The sequence below is a fragment of the Pinus tabuliformis genome, chromosome 7 (assembly GCF_031772625.1).
Source record: "Pinus tabuliformis cultivar Carrire ecotype Pingquan chromosome 7, CPIR1, whole genome shotgun sequence".
Taxonomy (NCBI): domain Eukaryota; kingdom Viridiplantae; phylum Streptophyta; class Pinopsida; order Pinales; family Pinaceae; genus Pinus; species Pinus tabuliformis.
Window position 1 is genome coordinate 1,281,087,194 of NC_142293.1, and position 23,073 is coordinate 1,281,110,266.

The window sequence follows — 23,073 nt, forward strand, 5'->3', positions numbered from 1 at the left end:
TTCAGTGACATTTGGTTTTGTTGATTGTTTGATCAAACTCATTAAAAGTATTCTAATGAAAATGGAAATCACTCTTAAGAATGTTCTCTCGATGAATAAAATAAATGGATATTCAAGGTATGCCTACCATTATCTATATGTACATGTAATTATATTAACCTAATGTATATAAATCCACCAAAAAATTGCTTTGATGCTTGAATGAGTGAGTTGTTCTTGCATTTAATTAATTAATGGAATGCATTGTCTTATAGGGTACATGAAACTCCCATATAAGGCACAACAAACTAGAGTATTTTGTCACCTACTATGAAATCAATTGCAATGGGGATATTTATGGCTTACGCTTTTATCATAAATGGTCACACACCTCCATGATCTTTGTTAATTTCCTCACATCTTATCTGCTTCTAGATGGTTCTGAATTGAAGACGGTTCCTTACAAACACATGAACTTAGAACACATGAAAGTAGGTTGTGAATTGAAGAAAGTTCCCTACAAATAGCCATCCTGGGAGGATTCTATAGAGTAATGGAGTCCAAACATAATCGCCATAAAAATTCTAATGAAAAGCTTTCATGCACATGATAATATTTTTTTTTAGATTTTTAATAATATAAGATCAATTATTTATCTTATTTAATTGTGTTGATGTCTAATTTCACTACAACCGTATCTTGTCTCCATATATACATCTAATGCGTGGACTTAAGAAATGGGGTAGTGGATACATATTTTGCAGCTAAATTTCCTGATTCATATTTGTGTTTTAATTTGATCACTTTAAAAATTGATAGTTAAAATTTTGAAAATAAATTTGGTATTTAATTTGACTTTAACAACTACACCTAACTTACCCCATTGGGGTGGATGCTACTACTAACCCAACCACCCTTACATTGTTAGAAGTATGGGATTATATATATATATATATATATATATATATATATATATATATATATATATATATATATATATATATATTCATTTCCCTAGGATTTTAATTTATTCACTTAAGATTATTGTTCCCCTTTTTCACCTTAGCACTTCATCAATTTCATTATGTCTGATTCACACATAATTATGCCATATAAACATACATATTTTATTGGTTGATATGACCCTTAATATATATATATATATATATATATATATATATATATATATATATATTATATATATATATATATATATATATATATATATATATTCATAATTTTCTTGATTATTTTATTGACAGGTGATATGCTTTCGGTGGTTCCCATGCCACATGTTCAACCATGGTACCAATAGAAAACAACCACATCACTTGGTTTGATGGTCTCCACCGATGTCACATAATAAACATGTAGGCTCTATCTGGATGCCTTCACATTCATCGATGCAGCAATTGCAAGTTGATTTTGGCAAGGTAATGTGTGATAAGTTTACGAGGGAAGTCACCCCCCAGAATGGATGTAAGTGGAGAACTTAAATCTCCATATCAATGAAACACACTTATTCCAGTAGGTCAAGCCCCTTTTCCAAAATTTTCCATAGGCACCACCCAGAGAGGGTTTTTGATTCCAATGAAAACTCCAGTGGGCACATAATGAAAAAATGGAGCCCATACATCTGAGCTCCATCATTGGCCAATAGTATCCTACCACAACATCCAAACTTGGAACCCACTAACGCCTATTTGACATGTCACCTCGGTCCCATTATCCCAACATTCTCTTGATTTATTTTCTGCACACCTCGAGGATGAAACCTACAGGCCACATGGACATTGTGGGCCATACCTCTACACTACCTTGCCTCTAATTGGCCCATGAGGTGGGCATGACATGTCACCCTATGCCTAATAATCCCAACCCTTTTTGATGCATCACCCTTTCATGCCTCCGGGGTGGGAACCACTAGGATGTGTCATTCCATCCCCATTCCTCCATAGCACAATATCATTTTTCCATGTTGCTCCACTGTGATACCTTAGCGGCCCCACCATCCACTCATCTATGGTGCTAATAGAAATTGGCCAGATTTCCACTCCCTTCTAACATTGCCATCCATTAACAAATCTGATAGCCAATATCATGAGTGAAAAGTAAACAGCTTGTGTGGGGATACTCCCCCTTGCTGATGTAATAAGGATGGGAGGGGCTCACCAAGATTTGGCTCATCAATCACAAAAGTTACATTGACAGAATTTGCAGGGGGTTCCCCTTTTACTAGCATTAGAGGGTAGGGGTCACACACATTGTAGGACCAACGAGCAGGGAAACTCCACCGTCTGATCTACGGTCATCCCAACCAACGCCACATTTTATCGGTGTCACTAACAATTGATTATTTAGCCATACGACTTATGGTCCTCATCACCCCACGCTCTAGATCAATGAAAGTGCACAAGAGACAAGCTCAAATTTTAATCGGTCTATAATGACAATGGACTAGTAAAAAATGAGAGATTAGTTACTATGCAACTAAAAACGTTAGTAACCACAATTATTTCAAGTGAATTACTACTAAATTTGATCAATTTTATGTGGCCTGACTAAAAAAGACTAAGTTAAATGACTAATTTAGTCGAGGGATAAAATATATGACTAGATAGTAAGTGACCCATCTAAAAGTGACTAATTTAAATTGCTAATCTAGTCATGGACTAAAATATATGACTACATAATAAGTGAAAAAAATAAAAATGATTAACGTAAATTACTACTATAGTCAAAAAATAAAAATATGACTAAATATTAAGTACAACAAGTATATGAATTAGTCATCTTTGCTAGTAATTTTTAATTGTGTCACTCTAGAAATGGAAAATTGCAATTTTAATACCAAATTTTAGCATTGAAGATGGATGTAGAGACCCCTTTGTCTCTAAAACTTAACATTGCGGATGGATTTAGAGACCCATTTGTCTCTAAATTAAGGGGGCGTCTCTGAATCCATCTGTAGCGTTAAAATTTAGAGACAAAGGAGGTCTCTAAATCCATTTGCGATGTTAAAATTTAGAGACCCCTTTTGGGTGGGGGTCTATATATCCATCTGCAATATCAAAATTTAAGTATATGGATTCAATGACCCCTTAAAGGGGTCTATGAATCCATCTATAATGCTTAAATTACAATAATTATATATAATATAAAGTATAAGTTTACAAGTTTTATAGAGTATAATACTTTACAAGATAGAATTATAATGGTTTAGAATATATTGTGCAACTAATTTTCTCTTGCAATATTGTTTCAACTCATGAATGGTTAATCATTTGAAATAAGTTTACATATTATGCTCTCTCAATGAATTTTGAAAGTAATATAAAACCATTTCCTTATTATTTTTAATTCATATAGTTGTTTCTTATTATCCATTTTGGCAAACAAATATAATGAACTTTCGAAAAATAATGAAAGATGTTTCAATGGAAGCACCCTCTTTCTTCAATGGAGAAATTTGCTTAATCTATGCCCTAGACCGAATTTTCCCATATTGATCTCTAAGCATTGGTACTTCCATCTTGAATGTTTGAGCCAGTGCACCCTCTTTTTTCAATGGATCAATTAAAAATTTCCTTCTTCTATGCCCTTGACCACATTTTCCCATCTTGATCTCTAAGAATTGGTACACCTTCTTCAACGATTAATTCTATTCTAACTTCGAATGTGGTGAGGAACGAATCTAGAATGTATTAAGGATATATCTATATTTCTAATTTGTTCCTTAGTCAACACAATCTCTAGTTTCAAATCTCATGTAGCCAGTGGCTTTTCATCTCCATACAACTTTGGAAATATCTTCACTAAGGGTTATCATTGAGCTGGGTGGATAAATTCACTCCACCTTTTGAATCACTTGAGAGTTGGAAAAATTTGTGAAGTACCATACAATTAAAACAAGGTAATTCTTTTTTAGCAACCATTAAATTTCATCTTGTTAGAAACACTTGATTTCCTAGATTGGGTACATTCAAACAACATTTTATCAATCTTGGATCTAGCTACTTAAATTTACAATGGTAAGCATATCATAAAACTTTGTGTGCAACCATAAATATATAAAGGCGTATCATAACATTTCGATGAAATGTATGAATGAATTTTTCATATATGTTATTTTAATGATTGTATGTTGTTCTTAAGTACATAATTGTGAGATTGAAACTTTATTTTCATACCTGGAAATTGTTATTATTATTTTGTTAAAAGGACATTGCGTGTTTTGATGGAAACAAAAATTGAGATTTTAAAGGAAGAAATGAACCCATAGACTGAATTTTCGTGACCAACGTGCAACACATGCATAAGTAACTGCAATGATTTTTTGAATATGAATTATTTTTTTGGTTTATGTGTTAGATAAAAGGAAATGGAAAACCTTTGTTTGTTGGCTTGAAATGTGCCTCAAAATTTATGTGTTGTACTTTGATCTGAAAACTTAGAGAACGCATTGTCATAATAATTCTTATTTACTGTTTATTCTCTTTAAACTCGAATTTCATTTGATGGTAAAGTTGTACTCTTTAATGCAGATAGTTTCTGTATTAGAAAGGTAAGTATAGAAATTATTTCATTTTGTATTTAGTGTTTTCACGTTAGAGATTGGCATGATATATCCATGAAGGGTTTGAATGAATCATGAAACAATGCATTTATGTGTTTCATGAGATGTAATTTCCATCTTGTTAGGAATAGAACATCACCCTCACAAACACACACACATACAAATAGAGAATTAACCATCCATAATGTGTTGGGTATCCATAAATCATAATGAAAAAATCCTTTTATAGGGAAGCCCCCCGAGAGGCAGTTGGTATAAACCTTTGAAGTGAGGAAAGTGAAGCCTATATGATAGGAGTGGAACTTCCTAGTTCCATTGGTCTCTCAAGTGAAGACATTGCACCTGCATGTGACACACCATGTGGTAACACAAAAAATGACTAGATGAAATTGCAAAAGGTAAATGAGTGTTCTACAAGATCAGTCTCATGCTTCATTATGAGAGAATTAATTTAGATGAGTGGAAATTCATTAACATATTTTCAAGTATCTTATTTAAAGTAATGTTTTGGGGTGAGGATGAAACATTCCCATGACTAGAATTGAAACAAGTTATCACAATTACATCATCACCATCCTAGATGCACCTTACCTCCATATCTACCAAGTAGAAAGAGGGATCAAATCTATTTTCAATCTAAAATAGTTTTGCACCTCAAAGGGACTAGATCCTTCTAAGCGCTTGGTAGATGTAGAGTTAAGATGAATCTAAGTTAGTAGCTATATATATATATATATATATATATATATATATATATATATATATATATATATATATATATAGATACACACACACACACACACACACATATATATAACTTCTTACACAAGAATACTATTGGTAAAACCATGCATTGAAAAACCTAGGGGTAAAAAATCATCAATTGATTTTCCTAGCTCATTTTTATTTTACTTAATATTTATTTTATTTTTAATTTTTTTATGTAATTTGAAGAATTCTAAATGTTTATAGGATAGGATAAGATAGGGCATTACAACATCCCTTGCATACTGGGACGAAGAGCACCTCTTTGTGCAAACATAATATAATCAAAAGATAGTAGTAGGGAACAATTTCTTACCACTTTCAATAATGTATTTTTTAGTATCTCAAAACCTCAGTTTCTTTCCATTATCAAGATAGTCGAAAACATACACAAGAAGAAAGACTTCCTGATAAAAGATATGGTAATAATAGTGAGTGTGAGAAGGAAAGGAAAGGTAAGTGGAAATGATTATTTTTTTCTCAGCTAAGGAATGAAATACTCTTTAATGTTTGATGATTAATTAGGCCACATGTAGTAAAAAAAATAGTGAACTATCTAAAGAATCCTTATGGAAACAATGGTTGGAGACATTAACTTGTACCACCTGTTTGAATAGGAGCTTCAAATAGACCAGCGCTCTAAAAGTACTCACTGCAAAGCGCAATCAGCTACTGTTGAGTATCAATGATATGTTCAATAGTTATTATAGGTTTGATGGATTTCCCATTGTAGCTAAGAGAAAATTTATCATAAACTTAGGCTCCTTGCAAAACAATTTTTTTGGAGGGATCCCCACATAATACGTGCTAGATATCACTCACTTTAGGCTCTGATGTAATCCCCTTTAATTTGGTTAATTTAGGGTCACATATTCCTACTTACAGACACTGGTTTGATTGTCATGGTTGGCGATTTATGCTTGTTCAGAGTGCTAGAAAGGATATGGGATGTTGAGGTACAACTTTGTATCATATTTTTTTTTTAATGAAAATATGCTTCACAGTGATAAAATCAACAACACACGAGTAGTATCTATCTACATCAACGATCAAATGTGATTGTATAAAATCTTGGTAATAATATATGAATTGTTGTCAATTTAATATGAGATCAAGATACATACCATGAAATAAAACTCCCCATCCTACTAGTTCACAAATGGCCTAACATGTTCTATATTCTTGTACGCACATGCTCGAACCTAAGTGGATAAGGCCTGGACAAAATCACCTTGGGTTTCCACATCATATTTGACCTAATAGGTTAGGAATAGGTCAGATAAGGTATTAATATTAATGAATAATTTTACATCTCTCTTATCATGAAGTTAGAGCTTCAAAAGGTAGGTACTTTACTATGGGTGTGCATAAATGAATATATTTATTTTTCTATAGGAATTTCAAATGTAACAGTTACAAATAGGAGGAATGTAGACTGATTTTCTATATCTCCAATCATGTTATTCTGAATATATCAAACATCAGACGTTGTAGATTCCATAGTAGTAGACTCCTTCTTAGCTTCTCATTTAATCAAAGATTGATAGAATTCAACAAGCTTTGGAGCCCTATGCACTTTATTTCCTTATGGTCCTTGCAATTTTAGCACGCCTCCAAGAGGTGGAGGTGGAGCCACACTAGGAGCACCCAGTAGAGTCCATGGATGAGGTGGTGGCATGGGTAGGCAACTAGTAGCTTTTACATTATTATACTGAGGGGAAGAAGAAATTGTTGGTTTAAGAGGTGTTTTTTCAACACATGGAAGCTTTTATTTTTATCTTAGCAAGCTTCATTTTGTTGATTTTTTGAATCTCACTTGGGCGATCATTTGAATGGTTATTTGAATTCTCATTTATTAAAGGAAGTCCCATGGTCAATTTTCCTATAGGCTTCTCTATCCTCATTGTTCGGGGTGGTGTTCTTAGTGACTTTCCCATCATAACATTCCCAATATACACCTCTCCTTTTTTAGCAAATCTCTCTTCCCTTTCTTGATCTTCCTTTTCTTTGATTGGATTTTCTATTTCCATTTCCAATTTATGCCTTCCATTAAAAGAAAACTATTTATCATCAAGCACACCTCCAACATATTTTGACATGACATGGAATGAAGCTACAACATTGTTTAAGTAATTATCCTTTTAATGATTTCTTGCTATAAAATGTGGAAGTTTTGCACTTTTTGGAGAATCAACCATCCATGACATGTTTTCACGAGAACCAATAGAAGAACTAGACTTTCTTCGCTCCATTGTGCTAGATTGCTGGTTCCCTTTACCAAATGAAGTGATGAAACATTATCTTTAGAATTTCTTGAAATTAAAGCTTCTAATGATCCCCTTGATATGGAATGTCTATGATATGGTATCAGCCTACTTTTTGAACTTGTATATCCTCCTTCATCTCCAAAGTTGAGAGATGGTGATTTCATGACTGGTATATTTCTCCCAATGGAAGAACACTTCCAGTAAGCCTTGCAGCAAGTTTCTCATGTAAAAAATTAAATATTCAATAAATTGAATGTCTAAAGAAAGAAGCTTAATGTTCGTAGTGCACTACAAAATTTATTTCTATGCATTAATAAAGTACTAAATATGATAATATGTATGTAAGTATAAAGGTATAAATAGAAACATTATTTTCATTCCTATGCATTGCTAGGTTAATAATCCAGATATTGGAGCATAAGAGGATTTAGTTAAATTATTTCATGTGTATTTTCTTGAATTATTTGTCATTTTCCATTGAAGGATACTAATTGTGTTAAAAAGTGTAATTGAGAGAGAATATGGAACAAGAAATTTTGATCTTTATATGCTTATGTATCTGATTTTAGGAATCAAATGGCAAACTAGATGTTGTTGTTTCTCTTTTAAAGTAGCTTTAGGTAAGAAGATCAACATTTTGTTCCTTTTTATTTTAATGAACAAGTGGCAAAAAACTGACAAAATGCTACAAATTGATGCTCTAAGGTATTTTTATTAATGAGGCCTCTAATTTCTTCAATTTTCCATTATTTTCCTTCATTTTACTCCTCACATGAAACCTATGAACTTTCACCCTCATTTTCTCCCAATTTCCATTATTTTCATAAATAATTTTCCAAAAATAACTTTTTTTCTTCCAAAAAATAACTTCTTGATGGTCTTCCAAAGCAGGTTTAGGTAAGAATATCAACATTTTATTCCTTTTTATTTTAATTAACTAGTGACAAAAAGCCGACAAAAAGATAACAATTGATGATCTAAGGTATTTTTATTCATGAGGTCTCTAATTCTTCAATTTTCCATTATTTTACTTCATTTTCCTCCTCACATGAATCATATGACCTTTCACCTTCCTTTTCTCCTAATTTCCATTATTTTCATAAATAATGTGCTAAAAATAACTTTTTTCTTTTTCAAAGCCTTAGTCGTTTCTTTTGCCAATTTCCCCTTAGCTCTAAAACACACCAAGTGATTCCCACTAGGATATTTTTAACAATATTCATCTTGGAACAAGTATCCCTTGCGCTTGGTCTTATTTTACCTTTATCAACTTTTATTACATCAGCTTTTAATCCGAGGTTGTTACGATCCCCTCCCCCTTAAGGGAACATCTTCGTTGGCATTAAACCAAACCTAGACCCAACAAAACTACTGAAGAGCGAAAAGATACTACCTATGGAGGTTTATAACCCAGATCGTTGCATTATTTACAATAAAATCCTGCTCAAAAGCAAAATTATCATGTAAAACATGACAACATGACAACCATACTACTTATTGGAACTTTATAACTTAGCTCATTGTGGTATTTACAATAGAATCCATACATAAATATGTACAAATACCAAGACTCATTTTCCTTCACCAAAAAACAATGAAGGATACATATCCCACATCTGATAAACCATCTCCCATGTAGCTTGATTGGGCCCAAAGTGCTTCCACTACACTTTGACTTGCTTGAGTGCTCTATTCTGGAGCACGAGATGATTCCGTTGTAATATGCATTAGGGTTCCAGCTAGAATTCTCCTTATTTCTCCACCTACAATACAAACCAATCAATAAGATGATCAACATAATTTACATATATGTTAAGCAATGAAACATGAAAAAGATCATGGAATTTCACTGTCGAAGGTAGTGCAAGTCTTTAGGCCATTGATTCAATCCTGTCAAGGAACTCAAAAGGGTCGTAATACTGTGGTGCCAACTTCGCACATGATCTTCTCCTCAAAGAGCTCTTCTTGGGCTTGATGTGAAAATATACATGTTTTCCGACCTAAAACTCCTTAAATGACCTCTACTGGTTTGAACAAATTTTCTTCCTGTCTTATGCTACCTTTATTGCCCTATTCACTAGATCACTCTAGCTAATGGGAGTGTTACAATTCTGCCCATACAGTGGCTCAAACAAACTCATCCTCAATGGCTCTTGATAATTGTTTTTGTAAGAAAACGTAACCAATGGAAGGTACTCCTCCCATCTCCTCTATTGATGTATGACATGCATCCTCAACATGTCCTCCAATATCTTGTTGACCCTCTTAGTCTATTAGTCTTTTTGTTGATGATAAGTTATGTTGATGTCCAAGTCTATCCGCAATCCTGCAAACAATCCTTCGAAAACTTCGAAGTGAACTTAGAATCCCTGTTCAACATAATCTTATTCAGAACACCATGTAATATTACAATCTCTCAAATGAATACCTATGCCACCTCAGTAGTTGAATAGGTAGTCTTCACTAGAATGAAATGAGATACCTTCCTCAACTTATCTACCACAACCATGATAGAATCATGTTGCCTCAATGTCCTCAAAAGACCTGTAATGAAATCCATGGAAATGGCCTCCCATTTCCACTCTAGAATCAGAGTAGGCTGAAGTAACCCACCTGGATTCTTACACTATGCTTTAACCTATTTATAGTCCAAAAATCTTGCCACGAAATTTGCCACTTACTTCTTCAAATTCATCCAATAGTAGAAATTATCCACTGATGTCGACGTCTTCTGGTATCTTGTGTGATGTAAATATGGTTTTACATGAAACTCCCTAAAGATAATATTCTTTATTTCACTGTCATCTAGCACACAAATCATGTCCCTAAATATCCGCAAGTCATTTGTCGTAAGATGATAATTCACATATTAATCACCTAAACCCTACTGTACCCTGAGCATAGTCTCCTTGTACCTATCATCCTATTGTCCTACCTATAAGATTTGATCTTGTAAACATATCCCATATGAGATCACTCCTGCAACATGGTTCAAATGCACTTTCCTGTTGAGAGCATTTGCAACCTTGTTCTCCTTACCCTTAATGCACCCGATCGAAAATTAAAACTCACTAAAGGTAGTCATCCATCTAGCTTGCTTGGCATTTAGATTCAGTTAGTAAACTAGATGTCTTAGTCCACTATGATCGATCATCAACATAAACCTCCTGCCAAGAGGATAATGTCTGCACATCTTCCAGGAATGAATAATAGTTGCAAACTCAAGATCAGGAGTCACATAGTTTTTCTCATGCTCTTTTAGTTTCCTAGACTCATAGAATATCATTTGTCCCTCCTGCATAAGGAATCCAACACTAGTAGAAAATAAGAAATTAGTGACTAGGCGACTAAAAAAGTTAGTCACCACAACTTTTCCAAGTGAAATACTACCAAAAATGAGCAATCCTAAGTGACCCAACTAAAAACGACTAACATAAATGACTAATTTAGTCCGAGGTTAAAATATACGACTAGCTAATAAGTAATACAACTAAAAATGACTAACGCACGAATGACTAATTTATTCTAGGAACAAAAATACAACTACCTAACAAGTGCTACAATAATACAAATCAATTCTTTATGTTAGTCATTTTAATTGTGTCACTTCAACAATCTAAACTTTCAAGTGATAGGGGATTCAAAGGTTATTATAGATTGGCCGAAAGGTTAGACTTCTTTAAACACTTCTTCATTCTCACATTGTGCATAAGTGAACCAATGTTGCATTATTTATCTCTAATAATTTGTAATTTTAAAAATATTATTTTAATTATTATTATTATTATTATTATTTAATGTATTTTTTAAAAATCTATTCATTGATTCCAATTCAATCTAGTTCCAATTTGAAACATGATTTGAAGACTAGTTCTTAATATATATATATATATATCTATATATATATCTATATATATATATATATATATATATATATATATATATATATATATATATATATATATATATATTCTATTATAAATATTTCTTTACATTTTCATTTCAATTTCATTGCTCCATTCAAATCGAATGTTCACAACATCACATTTGGAGTGTTGCATCTTGCTCTGCCCTACTGATATCTACGTGGAAATGCCAAAAGAAAAACTTTTGATTTATTTTGACTGAGTCAAAATGTTAAACATTACAACATATTACAACATCTCTACCAAACTGTGCTGGAGAGTGTCTCTCAAGTCAATAAGTTGGACCCACAAGATTTTGAACTAATAACCTTTACTTAAGAAATACCTTAACAATACACTCTATTAGTGACTATTCTATACCTCATAATCTAATATTAACATATTACAATAATCTCACTTTATTTTTATTTATTTTTTATATTTAATTTAGTCATGTTATATTAATATTATATATCTTTAACACAAAATTATTTCAAATATGACTTTTCATCTTTCTTTTTCTTTTAAAAAATAGTAATTTTTAACAACCAACTAATATCTAGATACAATCTATACATTCTCATTTGCCAACTAATAAGAGGCAAAATTCTCAAACATGTCTTTTCAATTATATCAATATGCAATTCTTTTATTTATCACTTTCTCCAAATTTTAACTATATATTTATTTAATATATATTAATTTTTCACATTCTTATTACATAATAAATTGAAAAATATGGACAAGTTGAAAATACGGACATAAGTCAAAATTAAAATAATATTTTTTATTATTTTAATATATAAATAATAGCAAAATAGTATTATAGTAAAAATACAAATCTTAATCAAAATCAAAATTTTAACAATCAAATACATTTCAAAATTTTATGCCTAATTCATTTCCACATACTTTTATATCATCAATAATAACCCACATTCTTACCACCGTGTGAAAAACCCATATTAACCAAAACATAACCTCCTTTTCCACAATGTCCATGTCAAGTTACCAAATACTTATACCTAATTAATTAAAATGATAATATCCAATTTACTAACATTCAAATACTTTTTTCCCTCTTCTTTGCTATGTTTTGTTGCCACTAGTGATGCAGAGGATGGTGAAACCTAGCAGAAGACATAAACCGAGAAGAAGAAAGAAGGTTTTGTCAATTTTCCACCATGGATTTCACTGCATGTATCAACGCCACTTTCAATTGCTCTTGTGATTATCACTATTAATACCCAATGAAGGGCCCTTGAAGGGCATCGACAATGTCTTGCAGATTTCTAAAAGGATATCTATGATGGAGAGTCAAATTGATCAACCACTTCAGGTTGAAGGAGAAGAAAACAAACTGAATTAGTGTGCATCCCCTGCTTCTTCTTCTTCTTATTCTCAAGGACAACCAGGTCTCAGAGACAACTAGTCGAGGCCCTTGAGATGTTGATATTCTCTGGTAAGCCTGAAGCACCTCAAAACCTTAATTTAGTCATTCTATATCCATCATTGTTTTTAAAGATTGAATTCAATCATAAATTTGAGCTTTTGTTTCATGGGTTTGAGCATGAAATGCACTTGAATTCATATATTTTGCATTTATCTAGGTCTTGACCAGATTTCATACAACTCGGTTGTGTTTCATGGGCATTTTTTTGGGGGAATTGAATGATATTTTCCGAGATGAAATACAATGTACCTCAGAAAATGATGTTTCCACAACCTAGATGAGAAAAATGGTGTTTCCTCAAGCTAGATTAGAAAAATTACATGTGGTCTGGACCACTTGTGCTGGTGAATTGGCCCTTCAAGGGGATTGGAACCCTGATGATCAGCTCGGTAAGCCATTTCCCTCAACACTGAATCGCAACTTTATTGGCCAGATTTGAGACTTTAATAGGTATAGGGAGTGACAATACTTACAACTATAATGTGTTTCCTTAGATTTTCCTATGTATTTCAGATTTGAGTATCATAACCAATTGATATGCAACCCAAGTGACCCTTGTTGGGGAAATTCTTCTAAATATACATGGCTCCAGTCACAATGGGGGACATTGATGATGAAACCCAGATTGACTTGCATACAATTTTTATGATGCTATGGGTAATCCTTCTATATGTAATTACCCCTAGGCCATCTAATTTCTCTACCAATTGTGTGGTCTATCCATTCTCCTGGTTATGAAACATTTGAGTTGTAGAAAAATGTAAAAAAATTAAGATTAGAAGCCAAACCCTGTAGGGTTCCAAGTTATCCTAAATATATTGAATACTTAGAAAATACAGAATAATACTAAAGCACTGCTTCAAAGTGTTATATGGGCTGCATAACAACTTTAATCCATCAAGATATCGAGTAAACATATCTTGGTAATATACAGAATTTTTATTGTACCTCCTTACTGCATGTCTCATAGAGTCTAATGATCTCTCTTTATATGGTAATTTTTCCAACATTTCCAATTTAGATCCTATTTTGGTTGACCAAATAACTGAATACATAATTGTATTAATGTGCCCTCATGTTGGCTTAGTTCTTAGATGTAAAGTAGTATGTGTTTTTGTTGTTCTTTTCTATTAGAAAATAGAGAGGTTTTAAAGAAATGTTCCACCAAGACTCCAAGATGGGGGATGTGGGTGTGGTGAGACACACATGGGGGTGTGTGGGAGTACCCTCAAATTTTAAGGAAATTTAGGGGGATGGGAGATGTCAGGGTATATAATTATTTGTAACACACACATATATAAAATTCAAATTGATATTCAATAATGAAGCATAAATATATTGATCCATACATAATTGAATTAAATAATGAAATACATTTATCCATATTCATCATTCATAGTGGTACATACATTACTCATACTCATCATTCATCCATACACCACAAGATTCAGTGATGAAATACATTGATTTAAAAATTATATTTATCATTCATCATTTTAGAATGTAAATTGATTTAAAATTTAAATTCTTCATTCATGAGTTTGGAATGTAATTAGTACTAAGAAAAATAAACTATAGTAGATACCAATATTATTGGAACCAAATTAGTGGTTACACTGGAAAACCATATGAACCCGGAATTGGTCAGAATTGGACCAGAACCGGTAAAAAAGTTGGACCAGAAAACCAACCAACTAAAAACACAAAAATATAAAAAATTTAAAGAAAAACATATATATATTCATGTGCATCCATATCAATCCAAACCATTTATACACAAAAAAGATAAAGTTCTCATTTATATAGCATGTAAGGATGCACATAACCAAAATAGCACTGAGTGAAATCTATCTCTGAACTGAAAATACATCAACAAACAGGCCCTAGATGGCCTCTAGCATCCAAAAGAAACATACCAAAAAAAATACCTACATATCATCAAAATCATTACCTATATTGGGATAATGATAGGTATTTGTTAAAGAAGTTTTTTGATGTGGTGCCCTTCTCTCATGTAATGCACTTGGTTGCACAGGCTAGGGTTACGTATGCCATGGAGAATCCCAACTCATATTACCAAAACAAGATTATGTGAGTGGTTAATATGTTTGAGATCTGCAAGTCTGCAAACCCACAACTTGCTATTGTCTGGGCTCTTCAAGCTCAGTATATGGTTTGAATAATGAGAGCACTTTTTCTAAACAACATGGAATAGATCAACCTGCTAGTCTCTATGCAACATCAAAGAAGGTAGGGGAAGTGATTTCTCACATTTATAATTGCATCTATGGGATTTCCATCACATGTCTCAGGTTCTTCATTGTTTCTAGACATTGGGGAAGGCCTGATATAGAATACTTATTTTTCAAAAAGGATATACTTCAAGGAAAAACTATTGCAATATTCCAAGGTCCAAACCAAGTTAAATTTTCAATGATTGTGTTGGTGCTCTGAACACTATATAGAAGAGTACATGAAGTGGAGGAAAGAAGAAAGGCCCTTCCCAACTCAACATTTACAACTTAGGGAACATGTCATCTATCGCGGTCCTAGATCTTTTGAGTATGGAGGAATTATTGAAAGAAAATGGTTTACACTCATATATATTGTTTCTCCCTAGTCTTCGTTTATAAGAGAAGGTGATATAATGGCTCTTTGACATGTATACAGTTCCCTCGAGATCACACAAACCTCAATTCTACACCATCGAAGAAGCACCATGGATGCCTTTTGTCAATATGCAATTTTCATTCCTGTCTTGGGGTCTTGATCATATGTTCTTTCTTAAGGCCATCATATGCATATTAGATTTTGAAAAAATATGTAAAGGCAGTTTTTCTCACATCATCAAATATCATTACATTTCTGGACAACCAAATGCCCAATGCATAATTAATTGTAATGCTTCATTTCAAAATCCTGTTATCTTCCCACTATGTCTTTAGGGCTCCCTAGGAGTTGTTAGCCCATTGTCCAACCCTTCCAATTAAATTTTTAGCTGTTTCTCACAATTTGAAACAACATCCCACCAGCATATGGTAAATGGATTTTGAAGCACACCTTCACATGGGACACATAGTTGGGCCCTCAAAGGATCACTTAAACATGGCATCCTATGTTGGAACTTTGTTGTTCAAAGCCATTCACAAGAAGAGCCTAAACGAGCATTGTTTTAAGTGGGGCTTTCTTTCACTATAGCTTGATACACCACCATTTTTATATCTTGGATTTGACCATCAATGAACATTGCACCATATCATGGTGTTGCAGTGTAAAAGCACCTAGTAGGGTTTTTTGACTAGACCAAAATATCTTCCACATCCTTGAGATGAATAAAGTCGGAGGCCAACCCATGGATGTATGCTTCCCATTTCTTACCAAGGGCCCCCATTGTACCAGTGTCCATGATGATGCGGACATTGGTATACCAAAGTTCCTTATAACCCTTTCAAAAAGAGTCAATTACTTCTTCAAGTTCTCCTAGAGAAATCTCGTCCATAAGGTCCAAATTTTACTCATTGTTTATGAAATTAAGGAAAAAGGAAACAATCTTCACAATTTCAGTTATATTAGCTCTTGGTGGTTCCTTAAGAAACTTATGAAAGCGAGATGTGCCTACCTTAGGTATGTTCCAAATATTGTTTACCTTGTCACCATCTCCATTTGATATGCTCCATATTTTGTTGATATTCTTTCTCATTCTAGCATAGTTGTGACAAAACTAAGTGTTTTCATCACATTAGGTTAACGACATAGTTTGAATCTTCATGTGTCATCTAGTTTCTTCTTACTCCTAGAGCTATTTCTTTATGGATTCCAGGTTCTTAATATTTCCCAATTCTTCTTCCATGAAGATTCTGCTCTTATTAGATCTTTAGATGTCTGAAATCTTCTCTTTAAAGTTCCAAATTTTCTCTTGAGAATCATTATACTTCACTTTTTCTAACTTTATTGTTTTCTTCTTAATCCTTCTCAGGTTGTTATTGAACTGGAACATTACATAATCCTCTAGGTGAACATTGAAGTGTTTCCATTCATTTTGAACCAAATCTGTAAATTTGGAATCCTTAAGCCAATATGAATTGAGCTTAAAGGGACCCAAGGGCTTTTCCTTTGCCCTCCCTATCCTAAGAAAAATTAGGACATGGTTATATAATCCTCCTCCATTGACCCATGAATTAGATCTTACTGCTTTACCTAAATTGTTCTCAACCAAAAGGAATCTATCAAGTGTTTTTGAGATGTCCCCAAACCCCATATGGTTATTCCTCAAAGTAGGATTTACGATAAGTGGTTCTAAATCACAATGACTTGACTCCTCAATCTTATATAATAAGTAATAAGATATGGGATCCATTCTCTTAGATTCCATGAACAGTTCACCTTGTTTTCTAATTCAATTCATATCCCCTTCCATAATGGCATTATCTCTCCTTGCAACAGGTTCATAAAACCATTTCTCCCAAAAATTTTTCTTCATCAAGAAAGGACTGTGAATATTGATCACATTAAAGTTTTTTCCTAGCTTGGATGAATATGGATCAACACATATCACTAAGAGTAGGAAGGAGATGCTTATGGATGGAAAATTCTTACACGATCCCAACACCAAATCTCTGAATCTCCCCTTTGCACTGATTTCCTCGAAATTAAATCTAGGAAACACTAGCATCATTAATCCATTTTCTTTAGTTGCCTTAATTATGGACTCTTGTATCAACATTATATCTGGATTATGTACATTAACCAATATCTTTAGGGAGTTTCACTTATTGGTGCTCCCCAAGAGCCTAATCTGTAGGAAACAAAAATCATTTTAGACACTTGGAAGGAGCTTTCTCTGCCCTAAGGGCCCCTTGAATGATCATCTACTTACCTGAATGTACTTCCCTATCTTCTTGTATCTTGGCTTGACTGATGATCCATAAACAAGGGAATTATAGCCCACTCCCTTCACCAACACAATACCTTGTGGAATTAATTTTTTGTTTTTTGTCCTCAATCTTGTACAGGGATCTCTACCTCTTTGATTGCTATAAAGCCTCTTTTTTCTATGCAGTTCTAAATTTGAATTTTTTTTTAACATGATTAGGATTGGTGAGGTGGCCTTTGATTTGGTGTAACCTAATTCGGATATATATATATATATATATATATATATATATATGTTTCAATGAAGTCCAACAAAAATGAAGGAAACCATGCAAAAATTTACTCTCTGTTATCTATCCCCAATTTTGTACAGTGATATTTGCCTCTTTTATGGCGACAAGGCCACTATTCTCTATGCAGTTTTGAATGTGAACTGCTTTTCAATAGTATTCAAGTGTGGTGAGGTGTCCTGTGCTCTACTATAACCTGAATTTACCTTTCGACCTGTGCTCTGGTGTACCGTTCTAGAGGCTAACATGGGAGAAAAAAATATTCATAGTAGATTTAATACTCAGCTAATTTATGTCTTATCGTCTTGGCTCAACTATTGGAAGGGTTCTCTTAAATGTTCATTATGTTCATTATTTCAAGGAAGACATGCATATACATTTGTACTAAGATAATTTTTCAGGAATGTTCTTGAAATGTAAATCAATCGACCAGATTCAGATCAAATAGGTCATTCCATATTTCAAAACCCTTGTCTTGAGAGCCAGAGGAACTTTCCACCTAACCTTGGAACTAATACTAGAAACACAATAGCAATTCAAAGACATGAAAATATTAATTACTATTGATGCCAAGATCCCAGGTAATGTCTGGATCACATTAGATTCCATCATTCCATATTATAAGAAAATAAACATTTTTCCATCATTTCTAAATTCTCTTGAAGACAAAGAAACCCTGAAGAGTGAAATCAAATGCTTTGCAAATGATATCCTTCAGGGAAAATAGGCCATTGATACCAAAGATATTCTCAGGAAAGAGAATCCAATGTCTAATCACAATTTTCCACAACACATCCCCACTAATCGTTCCAACTCTCTACTTTGCAGCCAACACCAATATTTAGGTCCTCATTGTAAATCATGATTTTACTTGTTTTCACATAGAGAGAGCACAAGCTCGTTCACTTTTGGAACTTCACATTTGAATCATTCTCCTCAATTTTGTTCATGTCATTGGTGGTAGCATGGTTTTTTTATATCTTCTCTACAATTTATTCTTAACTCTTGCATTAAGCCTTTGTGGGATTAACTCTAAATTGAATTAATCCATGGGACTTCAAATTCTCTACAAATCTGGGTTGTAATAACTTTTGCTTCTTACATTTTTCTCATTTTAATTTCCATTGTGTGTGTATGTGGTAGACTTGCAGATATAAAAAAATAACCCTTTTATTTAATCCAAAAATACTTTCACCATTGTAAATGTTGGCTTAGAATCTAGTATCATTGCTATTAGTCTAGATTCAGTAATTGATCGATTAAAATTTGGTATCAAGCCTCTGCTACTACAAGTTGAAAGGAAGATTGGTACTAAATATAAATTGGTCTAATATATCTCTTAGAGATCATTTTTTTCCATAATTTGTTTCATTATTGCTAGACACTTGAAGTCTCTAGGCAAAAGTTGAAGTTTGAAAATTATCCATAAAAATAAAGTGGTTTTGGATATTTAAGAAATATGGCATTTTCACAAGTCTCACTTCATTTTTGTGACAATGCTAAATTGAACTTATTTGGAAACATTGTATCCCCTTGCAGGAAGATCTGGGAAGGTCTACAACAAATTCTAGACATTTTTCCAAACTGCCAAGTAGAGCTGCTCATGATAGTGAAATTGATCAAATAGATCCTTCTACTAAGGCATGGCTTGGACATTTGCAAGATGCTTCTATATCTCCTTTCTCTACATCTGAAGTAGCAATAGTTGAAGGAATTCACTCTTTTCTTCAACTCTAGGTCTTGCGAGAGTCCAGGGCCTTGGCACATAATATTCACAAACATTTGCAGCAACAGTAGGTGCATCTCTTTCAAGAAATCCAACACCAAATCCTCAGCTAGTCAAAGCAGGGTTAGCTAGTCCTTTCTCAACTACAAAGTTGGGAAAGTTTGGGTTATCTGAAAAAGAAAGAATTGTTAACCATGGCTCATTTAATGCATTTTATTCTTATTCCATAGAGCTTGCTACTGATTCATCAGATATTACTTTATCCTTTGATGAAACAACTTCCATTGAGGAGAAAAACCATGCTTAGTCACAAATAAAGAAGGAAAATACAAAAACTTAAAATAACCATTTTCATAAGGAATTTTCTTTAAACCAAAATCCACAGCTTTCATATCCCACAAAATCATAGGCTGAATTACTGTCAAGTCATGTATTTCGACAAAGGCACAATGATAGTCCTTCTCTGGCTTCAATCAAAACAATAGACTACTGGAAAACATGAACATGACCTCAATGACTTCCAAAGATCAAGTTAGAGGTTCCCACTTACATCAATAATATGCATCTATTACACCCAAGTTGTATGTTGCCACATCAGCTATTGGGATTCCTAATGGGGATTGCTCCAATGGGAAATATCAGAGTCCACATATTTCAAATGCATGTACTCCTAATTTTGGCTTGAGTGGATATCCAATTAGTCCATTTATTTTAGAACCCATGATGCCCAACTTTTCTACACCTAGTACATTGGCTCCCACATTTGACAATATTGTTGCAGCTGCTAGCATGGATTCAATATCTACTCCTAGAAGCCTACCTGGAGGAACATCATGAGGCACCATAGACCTACAAAAGTTATATAGATTAAGTGAGAAAATAGGAGTTGGAATTTAGATGCCAATCATGGATCCAATAAGCTTGCCACAATTGCAAAGAACTGTAGAATATGTTGCATGAATGGCCACAGGTTACATTGATGGCTTAGTCTTGATTTTCTCGAGTTATAGAAATCCTACTTGACTGATTTTCTTGCTCAACAATAGTCACAATATGGTGTGCCATATTTGGGAAAAGGTGGCAATGCTAGTCTAGGATGTTATGCCAGTCCTTCCTTTGGCTTTGCCATGCCATATCTAGCTAGCCCAATTGGAAGTCTTATGCTTCCTAGTTCTCCTATGGCGTCTACAGCTTCACCTATTCGACACAATGAATGAAACCCTCGTTATTCCTCGGGTTCAAAGAGTTCATTTGTGGGAACTTGGCTTTCCCTAAAGCCATTAATATGCAAAAATACAATTAATATTAACCATCATACTAAAATTTCACTGCTTCTTGATATTTAGCTTGAAATGGTTTAGAACTCTCCATGCATTCCCTAAATCCATTTATATGTAGAAATTCCATTACATTAACCACCATACTCTGATCTTGGAATATTGGAGCTCTTGGCATAGGCACAAATGTGCTTAGCCAAGTCAGATGAGTTGCGACAAGCTGCTAAAATAGAAGTGCAATTGCGTGCTAAAAGTGAGTGTGAGGAGCTGGAATCAAAAGTTGAATCTCATGTGCAGCAGGCAGAGATAAACAAAATGGCTCTTCTAGAGGAAAAGAAACAACAAAGGGTTGTTTCCTAGGAGAGGATGGCACATTCCCTTCTACATCAGATGCTAAAGGAAGATAAAGATAAAGAGTGTACACTGTATGGAAACACTTAATGCAACAATATGTCAAAGAGTTGCAGTTGTAGAGGACAAGCATTTATGTCTTTTAGAGGATGAAAAAACTCGTGCACATGCAATAGTTATGTAAGAAAGAAATGTTTCCAATTCTATCTATATTAAGAGGGAAATGGAGATTAAAAATTTTAAGGGGAACTTGGAAAATTGATTGGAAAGGGTATGTGCATGGTCCAGTTGATTTCATTTTTTTTCCTTTTAGTTGCATGCAACTCATTTGTCGCAATTTAACACTTACACATGAAAAACAAAAAAGAGCATAAGATCTAAGGAAAAGAGGAAGATGTGGAGGCATCAGTCATATTAATCACCACAAAATGTATAAGCATGGGGACTGTCTCTCAAGAAAGTTGGCCAGGTCATAGTCTAACTTATAAGGCAATTCAGATTTTGATTTTAGAGATGTTAATAGACTGATGCAACACTATTTTTTGTTTTATGAACCTTACTGAGTTCTTATTTGGAGGAAGTTCCAAAAGTAAATACATACAACATATGCTTTAGCATGGGAGTTTACTGCATGTGAAATCAATCATTCCTCTATTAATTCAGTTCCTTTTGAGCAACTTGCAGCTTGCTTACAGTCAACTTCCACATTACATGTTGTGAAAGCACTTCTAGCTCGCATTGAGAGTTGGTTTTTGGTGTCACAAGCAAGATAGTCTAATGTTGTGTAGATAGATCATTAGTTTAAATGGTTATCTCCAGGACACAAAAAATGTCTTCAATTGGAAATAGAGTTGCAAAGATGGTTGTTTCTCAACTGTCTATTAAAGGGACAACTAGAGGTCAAAAATTTGAAGGAAAGGAACAGTTAAGGTATCTAGTATGTGTCTTTTTGTGTGCCTATATGATTTTTGGTCATCCTGAGGCTATCTTCAGTGGTATAGGAGACTTTGAAACTGCACTTGTAGAATCAAAAGCTAGGCTTATTCTGAAGTTTGTGAATCCTTAATCACTATTATATTAGACGAGCCTTCTTCTAGCACTCGGTTAAGACTTTCTCCAAATGCAGCAATCGATGATTGGGGTTTTGAAGAACCTCAGACTTCAATTCAACTGTGTCTATTTGCAGCCTAGCTGGTTGCATATGATTCTTCCTAGTGCTCTTACTTATATCAATGTGTTGTGGAAAGTCAAGGATGCACAATCCCTTGAAGAGGATTTAATTAGAGTGGCTTGCCAGCTTGAAGTTTTAATGCTACAGAAGTGCAACATATCATCAGGAGATGAGGATGATGCTATTCATGACTCAAAGGTCATTCACAAGTAGGTATGAATTACTACTCTGTATTCACATGAACTTGGTATTCCCATGTTCATATCAATTGAGTGTATAGTTATAATTACTCATCTATCAGGATGTCACATGAGTGACTAAAATGTGCATAGCTTTTCAATCTTAATTTTTGTATTGTTGTGCTCTATTTTTTATGATTATTTTTGTCACCTCTAACAATATGATCTTGTTGGTGGATACATAAGGAAGATATCAACAAGC